Source organism: Macaca thibetana, chromosome 3 (assembly GCF_024542745.1).
Source record: "Macaca thibetana thibetana isolate TM-01 chromosome 3, ASM2454274v1, whole genome shotgun sequence".
Lineage (NCBI taxonomy): Eukaryota > Metazoa > Chordata > Mammalia > Primates > Cercopithecidae > Macaca > Macaca thibetana.
Window position 1 is genome coordinate 148,634,031 of NC_065580.1, and position 11,870 is coordinate 148,645,900.

The 11,870-nt window shown below is 50.0% G+C and overlaps 1 long non-coding RNA gene across 1 annotated transcript in view; it reads right to left on the reverse strand.

The window, feature by feature from the left end:
- LOC126951501 (uncharacterized) overlaps positions 1 to 9,660 on the reverse strand; it is a 34,922-nt gene extending 25,262 nt beyond the window's left edge. The window contains exons 1-2 of the long non-coding RNA XR_007724495.1: positions 9,603 to 9,660; positions 1,047 to 1,147 (exon numbers count right to left, since the gene is read on the reverse strand). This is a non-coding gene — a long non-coding RNA (uncharacterized LOC126951501). The remainder of the gene's footprint in view (positions 1 to 1,046; positions 1,148 to 9,602) is intronic.
- Between the last annotated feature and the right edge of the window lie 2,210 nt (positions 9,661 to 11,870).

The following is an 11,870-nucleotide window of genomic DNA, read 5'->3' on the forward strand; positions in this document are numbered from 1 at the left end:
CCCATGGCTCCTCCAGCTTCCTCTCTCCTGCTTGCACCCTGGAGCTTCCTTCCAAGCAGGATGGGGGTGGGGGTGACAGAGATGGCCCTGGAAGGCAGGGACTGACTGTGGGGGACCCACAAGTCTTGTCAGGCCCCTCCCTTCCCGTCAACCCCTGAGTGATGCCGGGGCCCCTGGGCAGGTGCTTCCAGGGCTTAGGACACAAGGACATGAGTCCTGTGTGAATTTTGTGAATTCTGTGTGAATTTTGGCTGTCCATCTCAGGACCACTTTGTCCTATCCAGGGACAAAGTGGTTGTGAGGACAGGTGTGAGCAAGGCAGTCGGTAGACCTGGAGGCGGGGGGTAGGCAGCCCCCTTGACAGGACCCCATGAAATTCTTGCACGTGGAGATTTTATTTGCACAGGCCTTGAAAGCCCACAAAACAGCGGTGACAAAGATGGTAGCAACTCTGTCCATGAGAGAAGGCTGAAGCTTCAGGCTCCTGGGTGTCCATCACGTCTGGCCAGCGCCTGTCATGCTTGGTCTGGGTGGCTCTGGGCCTGCCTGATGTCCTCCTGCTGACTGGTCTTGGCCGGCTCCAGGACTGGGACCCTCCTGGGGGTGGCAGAAGCCCCTGAGCTTGAGGCCTAGAGGGCACACCTCTGACAGCAAGGCAGCAGGAGCCTGCGCTGAGGTCGGACTGGGCAGGAAATGCAGCTCCCATTTTTACCAGCTGTGTGGCCTTGAACTACCTTCCAAACCTCTCCTTGCTCTTGTTATGGGTGGAATTGCTCTGCCCAATAAGGTAAGCTGGAGTCTTAACTCTAAGACCTTCCTTGGAGACAGGGTCTTTATAGAGGTAATTCAGATGAGGTCATTTGGCCAGGCGCGGTGCCTCATGCCTGGAATCCCAGCACTTTGGGAGGCTGAGGAGGGAGCCTCGATTGACCCCAGGCATTTGAGACCAGCCTTAGCAACACAGCGAGACCTCATCTCTACACAATTTAAAAAAAAATTACCTGGGCATGATCGCACGCATGGCATGCACCTACAGTTCCACCTACTTGGGAGGCTGAGGCAGGAGGTTTGCTTGAACCCAGGGCTTGGGGCTGTAGTGAGCTATGATCGTGCCACTGCACTCCAGCCTGGCTCACAGAGTGGCATCCTGTCTCAGAACAAGAACCACAAAAAGATGAGGTCATTAGGATGGATGGACATTAACCCAACATAACTGTAGTCTTACAAAAAGGAGAAATTTGGACAGAGACGGCAGGCTTAGGGGAGAGGGCGTGGAGACACAGGAAGAGTGTCACATGGAGATCGGAGTGATGAGGGTGCAAACTAAGGAAGGTCTGTGGCTCCCAGCAGCTGGAACAAGCAAGGGACAGTCCTTCCCTGCAGGCTTCAGAGGGAGCATGGCACTTGACTTTGGACTTCTGGCCTGCAGAACCATGAGAAAATAAGTGTCTGGTTTTGTGGATTTTTTTTTTTTTTTTTTTTTTTTTTTGAGACAGAGTCTTTGCTCTGTCGCCCAGGCTGGAGTGCAGTGGCACCATCTCTGCTCACTGCAAACTCCGCCTCCCGGGTTTACGTCATTCTCCTGCCTCAGCCTCCCAAGTAGCTGGGACTACAGGCGCCCGCCACCTCGCCTGGCTAGTTTTTTGTATTTTTTAGTAGAGACAGGGTTTCACCGTGTTAGCCAGGATGGTCTCGATCTCCTGACCTCGTGATCCGCCCGTCTCAGCCTCCCAAAATGCTGGGATTACAGGCTTGAGCCTCTTTTTTTTTTTTTTTTTGAGACAGAGTCTTTGCTGTGCTGCCCAGGTTGCAGTGCAGTGGCACGATCTCTGCTCACTGCAATCTCCGCCTCCCGGGTTCAAGCGATTCTCCTGCCTCAGCCTCCCGAGTAGCTGGGATTACAAGTGCACACCACCACGCCCGGTTAATTTCTGTGTTTTTAGTAGAGACAGGGTTTCACCCTGTTGTCCAGGCTGGTCTCAAAATCCTGACCTCAAGTGATCCACCTGCCTTGGCCTCCCAAAGTGCTGGGATTACAGGTGTGAGCCGCCGCGCCTGGCCAGTGTCTGTTGTTCTAAGCCACCAAGTGTATGGTACGTGGTGATGGGATCCCTAGGAAACGAATACAGCCACAGGTGGGTCGTGCTAAGGAGATGATAATACAAACCCCAGGGTGGTTGTGGGATGACGTGAGATCACAGGATGCACTTAGCATGCTGCTGGGCACTAGAGACAGGCTCTGGAACTGACAGCGTCTATTCCCCAGGGACTGGGGGCCCTTTTCGCAACCTGCTGAATATTAGCTTGACCTTGGAGCTGCACTACTTCCATTTTATTTCATGATATTTTATTTTGCTGACTGGGAGTGAGAGAAGGGCAGGGAACTCAGAGACCCTGCATGTAAATGTATGTAAAATTTGAAATGCAATTTAGAATGTGGAGCCGAGAGCCCTGAAACTCGAAAAGCATTCCGCCCCACACCCATCCCTGTCCCCACTCACAGGGGTTGCCATTCTGGGTAGGAATCTGGCTGTGGCTGCCAGCCAAAGCTCATGAGAGAGGCACGGAACAGGACCAGGTAGGTGGCTCTGATCACAGGCGGCAAAGCGGTTACAGATTCCTTTGCAAATAAGCCACCCCATCGTCTTTTGCTATCTCCTTTCTGGTGCCTTTTCCCTCCCCCACTTCATCTACCTCCCCTTCCTAACAGATCCAACTTGCAAAGATTCCTGGTTTCTATGCACCTCTTGCAGCATACTAATTAAATGTTTGAAATGCTTCTTATCCATGGTTAAGTGAAGATAAAATTTTAATGATTTAATTAGCAAGCTCTAGGAAAAAAAAATCATAATGAAGAAAGGCATTTGCAACTGTCCTGGGTTTTAAGCGTTTCTGTGTAATGCTGCAATGGAGTTGGACGAGGCTGGGCCTGCAGTGTGCTTTGCCACACTGTCTGGAAGCAGAGACACCCCCAACTTGCTCCCCAGAGAGAAAGGGTGTCTCTATCCAGGCTGGCTCTCATCTTTTGAAGGGAAAATGGCACCCTGGAAACGAGGGACCCATTAACTCAGAAATGAAGTGGAAATGCTTGAAAAAGGATGATGTTTTCCAAAGTAGACTCTCGAAGTCGGTCCATTTTTCACACGTCCTCATGACTTTTTTCGTTTTCCTTTTAGTGTGTGGCTCTCTTCTTTTCAGCACGAGTAACTGATTTACTTCCAGCCACGTGAATGTTCAGAGTTCACTATGAGAAAACTCTCATGGCTTCAGGGAGGATGGGATTTAAATGGAAAAATTAATTGCCTTGTTTGAAGACTTTTGGTGTTTGGAGCCTCGGGAGGCTCCCACCATTCGAAGTATTTTGTTGTTGTTGTTGTTATTGTTTGTTTTTGTTTTGTTTTGTTTTTTAATACAAAGTGGTTGACATTGAGAGACCTTATGTAGACCGATCCTTCTCCAAGAGGCGCTAGCCTTCCTGAGTGCCCCGACTTCCACCATCGGGATCCTCTATGCACCCTGTTCTGTTCACTGCCAACTGGCCTCCTGTGCAGATCCACAAGTTCCCCCAAATGGCCTTGGAAGACACAGGGTGTGCCATGTTGGTTCAGCAGAAAGTATCATGTCCCGAGAAGCCAGTGGATGGCGCCACCCCGGTCAAGCTCTGGCACAGGGAACTGCAATATGTGTGCCAAGTTGCTTGGAGAACTGGCTCTGGAAGCAGAGCCCCTGGTGCCCAGACTAGATTCGGGACCAGAAACACGTGCTCCTCGTCCTCCAGGGCGCAGATGACGCCTGTACGCACCGGGGCTCCTGCTCCACCTGCCCTGTGCTGAGGCCCCACGCCCACGTGCCACGCACCACGAAGGCAGCAACAAGTATTTACCCCATTTCCCCTGCATGTGGGACAGGACTTTCTAAACAGGGTGCTAATAAGTAGTTGAATAAAGGTGCAGCAGTTGCCGTCAGTGCTCGCCCCTCAAGTCCCCTCTGTCCTGACCATTTGTACTCACCATGACTTTCCTTTGCTATGTTCTGACTCTTTGATGCCACGGGTCTTTCTGACCCTGGAGGGACTGTGCCTCCCTCCCAGGGCTAACCGATCCCTAGAGATAGTAAATGACTCACCTGTGAGTATAGCTTTCATCTGCAAACCCACCAACTCATCTCCGACCACCTCCTCTGTGGGGCTCTCACACTCTGGCCACCCATCCAACCTGCCCTGACCACTCCAGGGCCAGGTACTGGATAACAAGGGGCAGCTCCTGGGCCCCGGAGCCCACTGAAATGATCCAAACAGCCAACCTGAAGCCTGCTCGCCCTGCCTCACCTGTGCCTTCCCTTGGAAACCACCACAAAGGCTCTCACACACTTTCTCCCACCCCCTCTGTCTCTCGACTGACCCTGGGCCTGCTTTTTGTGGCCCCGTGTGACATGTCCTGGAATCTGTGAGTATAAAAAGCCTTTTTTCATGACCGTCATTTCTGTGTCTATGTGTCTTACCATACCTGAATTAAGACAAATCCCAAGAAACCTTAAAACACCGGCCAGGGACGGTGGCTCACACCCGTAGTCCCGGTGCTTTGGGAGGCCAAGGTGGGGCGGACTGCTTGAGGCCAGGAGTTCAAGACCAGCCTAGGCAACATAGTGAGACCCCATCTTCATAAAACATTAGAAAATTAGCTGGGCATGGTAGCACGCTCCTGTTCTAGGTACTCAGGAGGCTGAGGTGGGAGGATTACCTGAGCCCAGGAGGTGGAAGCTGCAGTGAGCCAAGATGGCACACCACTGCATTCCAGCCTGGATGACAGAGTAAGACCTTTTCTCAAAACAAAACAACAAAAAAAACCCACTATCGTAGTGCACTGCCCTGACTTCTAGCTGCCTGGGGGCCCTCTCTGGCCCATAGGGTCCAAAAGAACCTGAGACTGGATGGCCTTCTTCATTCAGTAACACTCAGCCAATGACTGATTTTTTTTATATATATATATATATAAAATATATAGGTATGTGCAATATAACTGATATATGTATAACATATATCAAAATACAGTGTAAGACCGGGCATGCTATAATCCCAGCACTTTGGGAGGCCAAGGTGGGTGAATTACCTGAGGTCAGGAGTTCGAGACCAGCCTGGCCAACATGGTGAAACCCTGTCTCTACTAAAAATACAAAAATAAGCCAGGCACGGTAGCAGGCGCCTGTAATCCCAGCTACTCGGGAGGCTGAGGCAGAAGAATCTCTTGAACACGGGAGGTGGAGGTGGCAGTGAGCCGAGATAGTGCCACTGCACTCCAGCCTGGGAGACAGAGCAAGACTCTGTCTCGCAATAAAACAAAACAAAACAAAAACAATATAAATATAACTATACATATCCACACACCACACACCACACACCACACACCACACTGGAGTTGGAGTCACTCTGAGGACATGGTCTACACTGAGTCACTAATTCTGAACCCAGCAGGATGAAGCCCAGGTGTCTTGGTGGTGGTCGGCTCAGTAACACACTCTCTATTAGAGGTTCCTCCCCTCCCACCTCACTTCTCTACTCCCCTATCTATGCTTTCCTGGGCCACCTCCAAAATAAACTACCTGCATTGGCATCAGCATCTCAGGATCCGCTCCTGGGAAATTTCAAACTCAGAATGAATGAATAAGAATACATCATTCCCAGATACGTATCCCCTCATCCCCCATGGAAGGAAGCGTGCCACCTGCCAGCCTGGTCCGAGCAGCCCAGAGGCTCTCCAGCTTCCTCTTGTAGTATGTATTTTGGTTCCCAAATCTGAAATTCTGTCAAATCAGATTCTCTCTTTCTTTGGAATTCAAACAAAGAAACAAGGACTTGATTTGACACTTGGCGGTGAGACCAAAGGCATGGAGAGCGGCTGAGTCATGGCCGTGGTGGTGCTGTTACCAGGACCCCTTCTCAGATCAGACTGTGTGGAGCCCGGCCCCAAGAGCTGTGCTGGGTGTGCTTAAGAGCTACAGATATCCAACCCTGCGATCCACCTGCTCCTTTCAACTCTCAGCCCAGGAGGCTGATCTTCATGGATAGTATCAATGGCCTACCCTGGTTCTGGCTTCCCACTTGGTTCACCCAATGAGGATGCCCAGAAGCAATTCAGAGGGACAGAGGAGCAAGGCCAGGGTGTTGATGCCCAGCTCTTTCCTCGTGGGGTCGCCTTGGGCCTACCAACCACGGGCCCCGCCAACCATGGGCCCCACCAACCACGGCTCCACCAACCACGGGCCCACCAATCACAGGGCCTGCCAACCCTAGATCAAAAATATTGTAAAAAAGAAAATACAACAATAAAATAATACAAATTGCTAAAATAATGCAGTATAACAACTATTTACAAAGCACTCACATTGTATCTGGTACTATAAGTAACCTAGAGGTGATTTAACGTATACAGGAAGATGTGTGTGGGTTACATGTAAATAATATGCCCTTCTATATCAGGGATTTGAGCATCTGCAGATTTTGGTACCCGTGGGGGATGCTGAAACCAATCTGCCGTGGGTACGGAGAAAGGACTCTGATCTCTTTCTTCAGCCCTTTGTGGCTATCTTAACCCAAGTTTACCATCTTTCCTGATGGATCCTGGTGGAGACATCCCTTTTGCTTGGGCAAGCCTGTGTGGGTCTCTGTTTCTTGCAATCAAAGGCATGGCTTTGGGGCTCAAGAGATGAGTGTCATGCCTAGAGAGCCCACATTCCAAGACAGCGTGAGAACGGGGGATCCTCTCCAGGGCGTCTTGGCTCTTTTTTGTCTGCTTTAACTCCCCAAAGAACCCCATTCCTTTTTTTCCAGAGAGGAGGACTCAAGGATGAGATATTTCTGCCAAAAAGCCTTTTTCTGTCATTAATATGTTAATAAATGCTGTCAAGTAACAGTCGCGGTCGACAGAATTTGCTGTTGGCAGAGGCTGCGCGCTGCCAGACAAGGCTGTGTCTATTCCACACAAGCCCGGCTCCCTCCACCAGGAGATCTTGGCATCGGAGGTCACCAAGGCCCACAGGGGGACCTACCTACCCTGTCAACAGTGACAATGTCTCGTGTATGAATAATGCCTTCATGGAGCATTTCTAAATCCCTTTTATCAAAGGTGGCAGCGGAGATTCCAGGAGTAGGGCAGTGGGAGGGAGGCACCTGCCCATGCCCGGAGGCAGGGAGAAGTGGCGACAGGAGGGACGAAGAGTGGATATGAACACCAAGCACAGGGGAGAGGGGATGAGGGCAGGACAAGCCAGATCCAGATGCAAGAGGTGACGTGGACAGAAGAAAGATTCAAAGGAGATGAAATAGTGGTGGTGCTCAAGGGTCTTAGGAATCAATACTAGAATCACATGTAGAGAAACAATGGGTGGGGGTGTTGTGGGAGGTGCAGACGAGCCAGACATGTGCACCAGGGAAGACTGAACCATCCACAGGAATGGGGTGTATTGGTTAGCTACCACTATAAAACTGCTGCGTAACAAATGACCCCAAAACTCAGTGGCTTAAAACAGTAGTTATTTAGGCTGGGTGTGGTGGCTCTTGCCTGCAATCCCAGCACTTTGGGAGGCCAAGGGCGGGTGGATCACAAGGTCAGGAGGTCGAGACCATCCTGGCTAACACGGTGAAACCCTGTCTCTACTAAAAACACAAAAAATTAGCCTGGTGTGGTGGTGGGCACCTGTAGTCCCAGCTCCTCTGGATGGAGGCTGAGGCAGGAGAATGGCGTGAACCCAGGAGGCAGAGCTTGCAGTGAGCTGAGATTGCACCACTGCACTCCAGCCTGGGTGACAGAGCAAGACTCCGTCTCAAAAACAAACAAACAAACAAAAAACAGTAGTTATTTATTTTCATTGATCAGAGGGCCAGCAGAGGCTTGGATGCTTGGATGTGCTAGACTGGGCTTGGCCAGAGAGGCTCTGATCCACGCATCTCTTGTCTTCCTCCTGAGACAGTGGGCTGGTCAGGCATGCTTTGCTCATGATGATGGCAGAAAGATCAGAGAACAAGAGCAAAGGCATGGGTGCTCTTAAAGCCTAGGTGCACCATCACACCCACCTCATTCCACTGGGGAAAGTGAGTCCCATGGGTAAACGCAAAGCCAGGATATGGAGAAACAGATCCCATCCCTTTCATGAAAGAACTGCAAAGTCAACAGCGGGCAGAGATGTAATCTGTAATGATGGGCAAAGGGGAGAGAGGCAGGCATGAAGATGGCAGCTGGGGGTTCATTTGCAAGCATGGATTTGCCTGGTTAGCTCTGGTTCTCTGTTCCCTTCTTTCTCGCTCTTTCTTTTTCTGGTCACTGGGCTATAAATTCACAGAGCAGTACTTGATGACATCCTCCTTATGGCCAGTCTTGGCACCCCAATGGGCAGCTGTTCAGGCAGTCCACAGGTATTTACTGTGGACCTTCTGGGTGCTAGGTTCTGTGGAACAGGAGGACAATTCCTCATTCCTTTATTGGTTCAATTATTTAGTATTCCGTAAGTGTGTGAATGACCAAAGGAAGGAAAGATGGGGTCATAAGTTTTAAATTCTTTTAAAAACTCTCAGGGCTGGGCACAGTGACTCATGCCTATAATCCCAGCACTTTGGAAGGCCAAGACAGGTGGATCACTTGAGTTCAGGAGTTGGTGACCAGCCTGGCCAACATGGTGAAACCCCATCTCCACTAAAACTACAAAAATTAGCCAGGCGTGGTGGTGCTTGCCTATAATCCCAGGTACTTGGGAGGCTGGGCAGGAGAATAGCTTGAACCTTGGAGACAGAGGTTGCAGTGAGCGGAGATCGCGTCACTGCACTTCAGCTTCAGTGAAAGAACGAGACTCTGTCTCAAAAACAAAACAAAACAAAACAACCCCCAAACTCTCAGTATTTGAAAATGCCTCTAATTTATTTACTTACTTATCTCTCTTTTTTTTTTTTCCATAACCTGTGACATAGAAGGCAAGGGCCTCTAAATTCTAAAAACAAAAACAAATACAACCCAAAACCTTGGTGTTTGTGGAAATTGGGAGGTGGGGGAAATCAATCTAATTTCAAATTTAAACCTTCAGACTTTTCCAGGGGAGGTTAATATGGTTTCCTCAATTTACCGATTACTCTGAGACTTTCCACCTAAAATATCCTGTCCCCCTACTGTGCATACTCCCAGAAAACACAGTTCCGGTTTTCGTGCTCTCTCTGCAACGTCTCTCTGACTTGCATTTGTATTCTGAGACCCAGAATAGCTCAAGTCAGATAAGGCTGAAACCACGGACTTCACAAGCCCAGAGCCAGGAGGTCACAGTGTAAAACGCTCTCTGCCCAGGTCCACGCTGGGTACAACACATTTGCACCAGAATCCGGATGCAGCCCCCCAAATGCAACCCAAGTAACTCCCCATTCCCCACAGGGCTCTGTTTGAGTCACGTTGTCAGAAACCATCCATTACATGACAGTGAAAAATAATGCCAACGTTGGATTTTTTTCTCTTAAAATATTAAAGGAGATAAAATTGCAACCAATAACAGGCCTTTAAAAAAGAATCAATAACAAAAACCTTCATTTTTGCTTCCCCGTGTGAAAAGAAAGTCTCCTGTTTTCCTACCTGTCAGCTCACCTTCCTTTCCCAGGCTTGCCTGGGCTCTCAGCCATCAATAGTTCTTCCCCCCATCAGCAATGGTGGCTGCCTTCCCCACCCTCCCACTGGCCTGCTGGGTGGCTCTAGGAAGGCTGGAGGACTCACTCAGATGCTCCCTGCCCCCTCTCCTCCCTCATCCCCGGGAGTCCTCCCGGGAAGGATTGTTCTTCCCTCACTCTGACTCACACCACCCTCCCCACCTCACCCCCTTTAAATCCTCCAGGGAAACTTCTGGCTAATAAAATTCCTCACCTTGGCACATTGATCAAGCGCTGGTTGGGAGCCCTGAGTGTGTTTGGTGCTTCGGATCCACCGTAAACACCCCGCAGTAAATTCTGCTCGGGGATTTGTATCCGGGTGTTGCAATGTATTCCAGGGATGACACCCTGTTTTCTGAGCATCATTCGGAAGATTTTCGCACGGCTTCCAATCTGTTCACCTCTCGCTTTGCAGCCCCATGTGGCTCCCTGGCGGGAAATTGACTGGGAGAAGTGAGTCAATAAATCAGGGATGGCGCACCACATTTTTGTTTACTCCACTTAAACCGATATTTACTGGGGAGTCCACCTCCCGGGGCCCCTACCTCCTCTCACACAAGGGTGGGTGTTTAAATGGCACTCACACAGGGCGAAACACTTAGGATCCTCATCATGAGAAAGGATAATGGGACGGAGCAGATGGGGAGATTTCCCAAAGCAAACCTCCTCAGTCCATTATATATTTTATCGATCTGACCCAGGGGCTCTCTGCCTCTCTGTTAGAGCCCCGAGGAGGGGCTCATTTTTCCTGCTTTTAGACTTCCCTAAGTCACCGTCATCATCTTTCTGGATTAGCACAAAGGCTGGCAGCCCTGTTCCTCCTTTTCCTCCTCGGGAAGGCTGAGGACACAGGCCTCATTACGGGGGCTACTGGCCCGCAGAAAAATTCTTTGCCCCCACTGATAGAAAATGAAAAGGGGGTTTTAGAGGCTGCCCAGAGAATTGGAGGTATCCGCTGTGTCCCTAGTGGTCACTGGTCATCTCTGCACCATTCATCTTGCTGACAGACCCCAGCTAGGGTGTCTATGTAGGCTGAGTCCACACGCCCAGGGAGTTGTGCGATTTCAGATCTGTTCGCTTGCAGGCTCTGCTGCAGGGAAGAAGGAAGGCTGGGGCTAGAGAAAGGGGGCTAGAGAGATTGTGCTACCTCTTGTGAGGCAGAATTCAGGTTCTCAGGGCTTCTCTTGCATGAGAGGGTCCTTCCCTAAGTGCAGGGGAAATGTATCCCAAAGCCCCGGCCACACAACACAGGGGCTGACACAGAGACCCCAAGCTAGACCTTGACCTCCGCTGTCCCTAAGAAAGCCCGCCCAAATGCAAAGACAAACAAAAGGAATTGATCGTTGGTTTTTGAACTTCTTAACGTCCCTTCCAAGCATTATATTGACTGTACATGATTTTTACTTTGCAGAACTTTAGTTTATAGAATCTGAACTCCAGTGAAATGTTGCCTGGGTGTGGTGGCTCACACCTATAATCCCAGCGCTTTGGAAGGCCAAAGCCGGAGGATTGCTGGAGCCCAGGAGTTGGAGAACAGCCTGAGCAACATAGCGAAACCCGATCTCTACAAAAAAACAAAAACAAAAGCAACACACACACACACATAAATTAGCCAGGTGTGGTGGTGCATGCTTGTAATCCCAGCTATTTGGGCAGCTGAAGTAAGAGGATTGCTCAAGCCCAGGAGGTTGAGGCTTCAGTGAGCTATGATTGCACCACTGTACTCCAGCCTGGGTGACAGAGCAAGACCCTGCCTAAAAAAAAAAAAAAAAAAAAAAAAAAAAAAAAAAAAAAAGAGAGAGAGAGAGAGAAAGAAGTGTGACTTTACTATACTGGTTATTAGTTAGCAAGCAAAGTCTCCTGAAGCGGTGCCCTGGTCGGAGAAATGTGGAATAATAGCTTATGATATCCTCAACCTATCCCCCACTCCCTAATCCCCCACCCCCACCAACAAGTGTGCTTTGGAATTCTCTGATCAGGGCTGACAATCGACTCCAGGTGTCAGCAACGGGATGAGGCAGCTGGTGGGGTGTAGTGGGAGCCGCCGACTCCCACCATCAGCCTGACGATTCTGCTATGCAAAAGCCTTCAGAACATTCGATAACATCTGTGTCGTGGGTTAAATGGTGTCCCCTCGAAGGGGAAGTTGAAGTCCTCACCTCCAGTACGTGTGCGTGTGATTTCATTTGGAAACAGG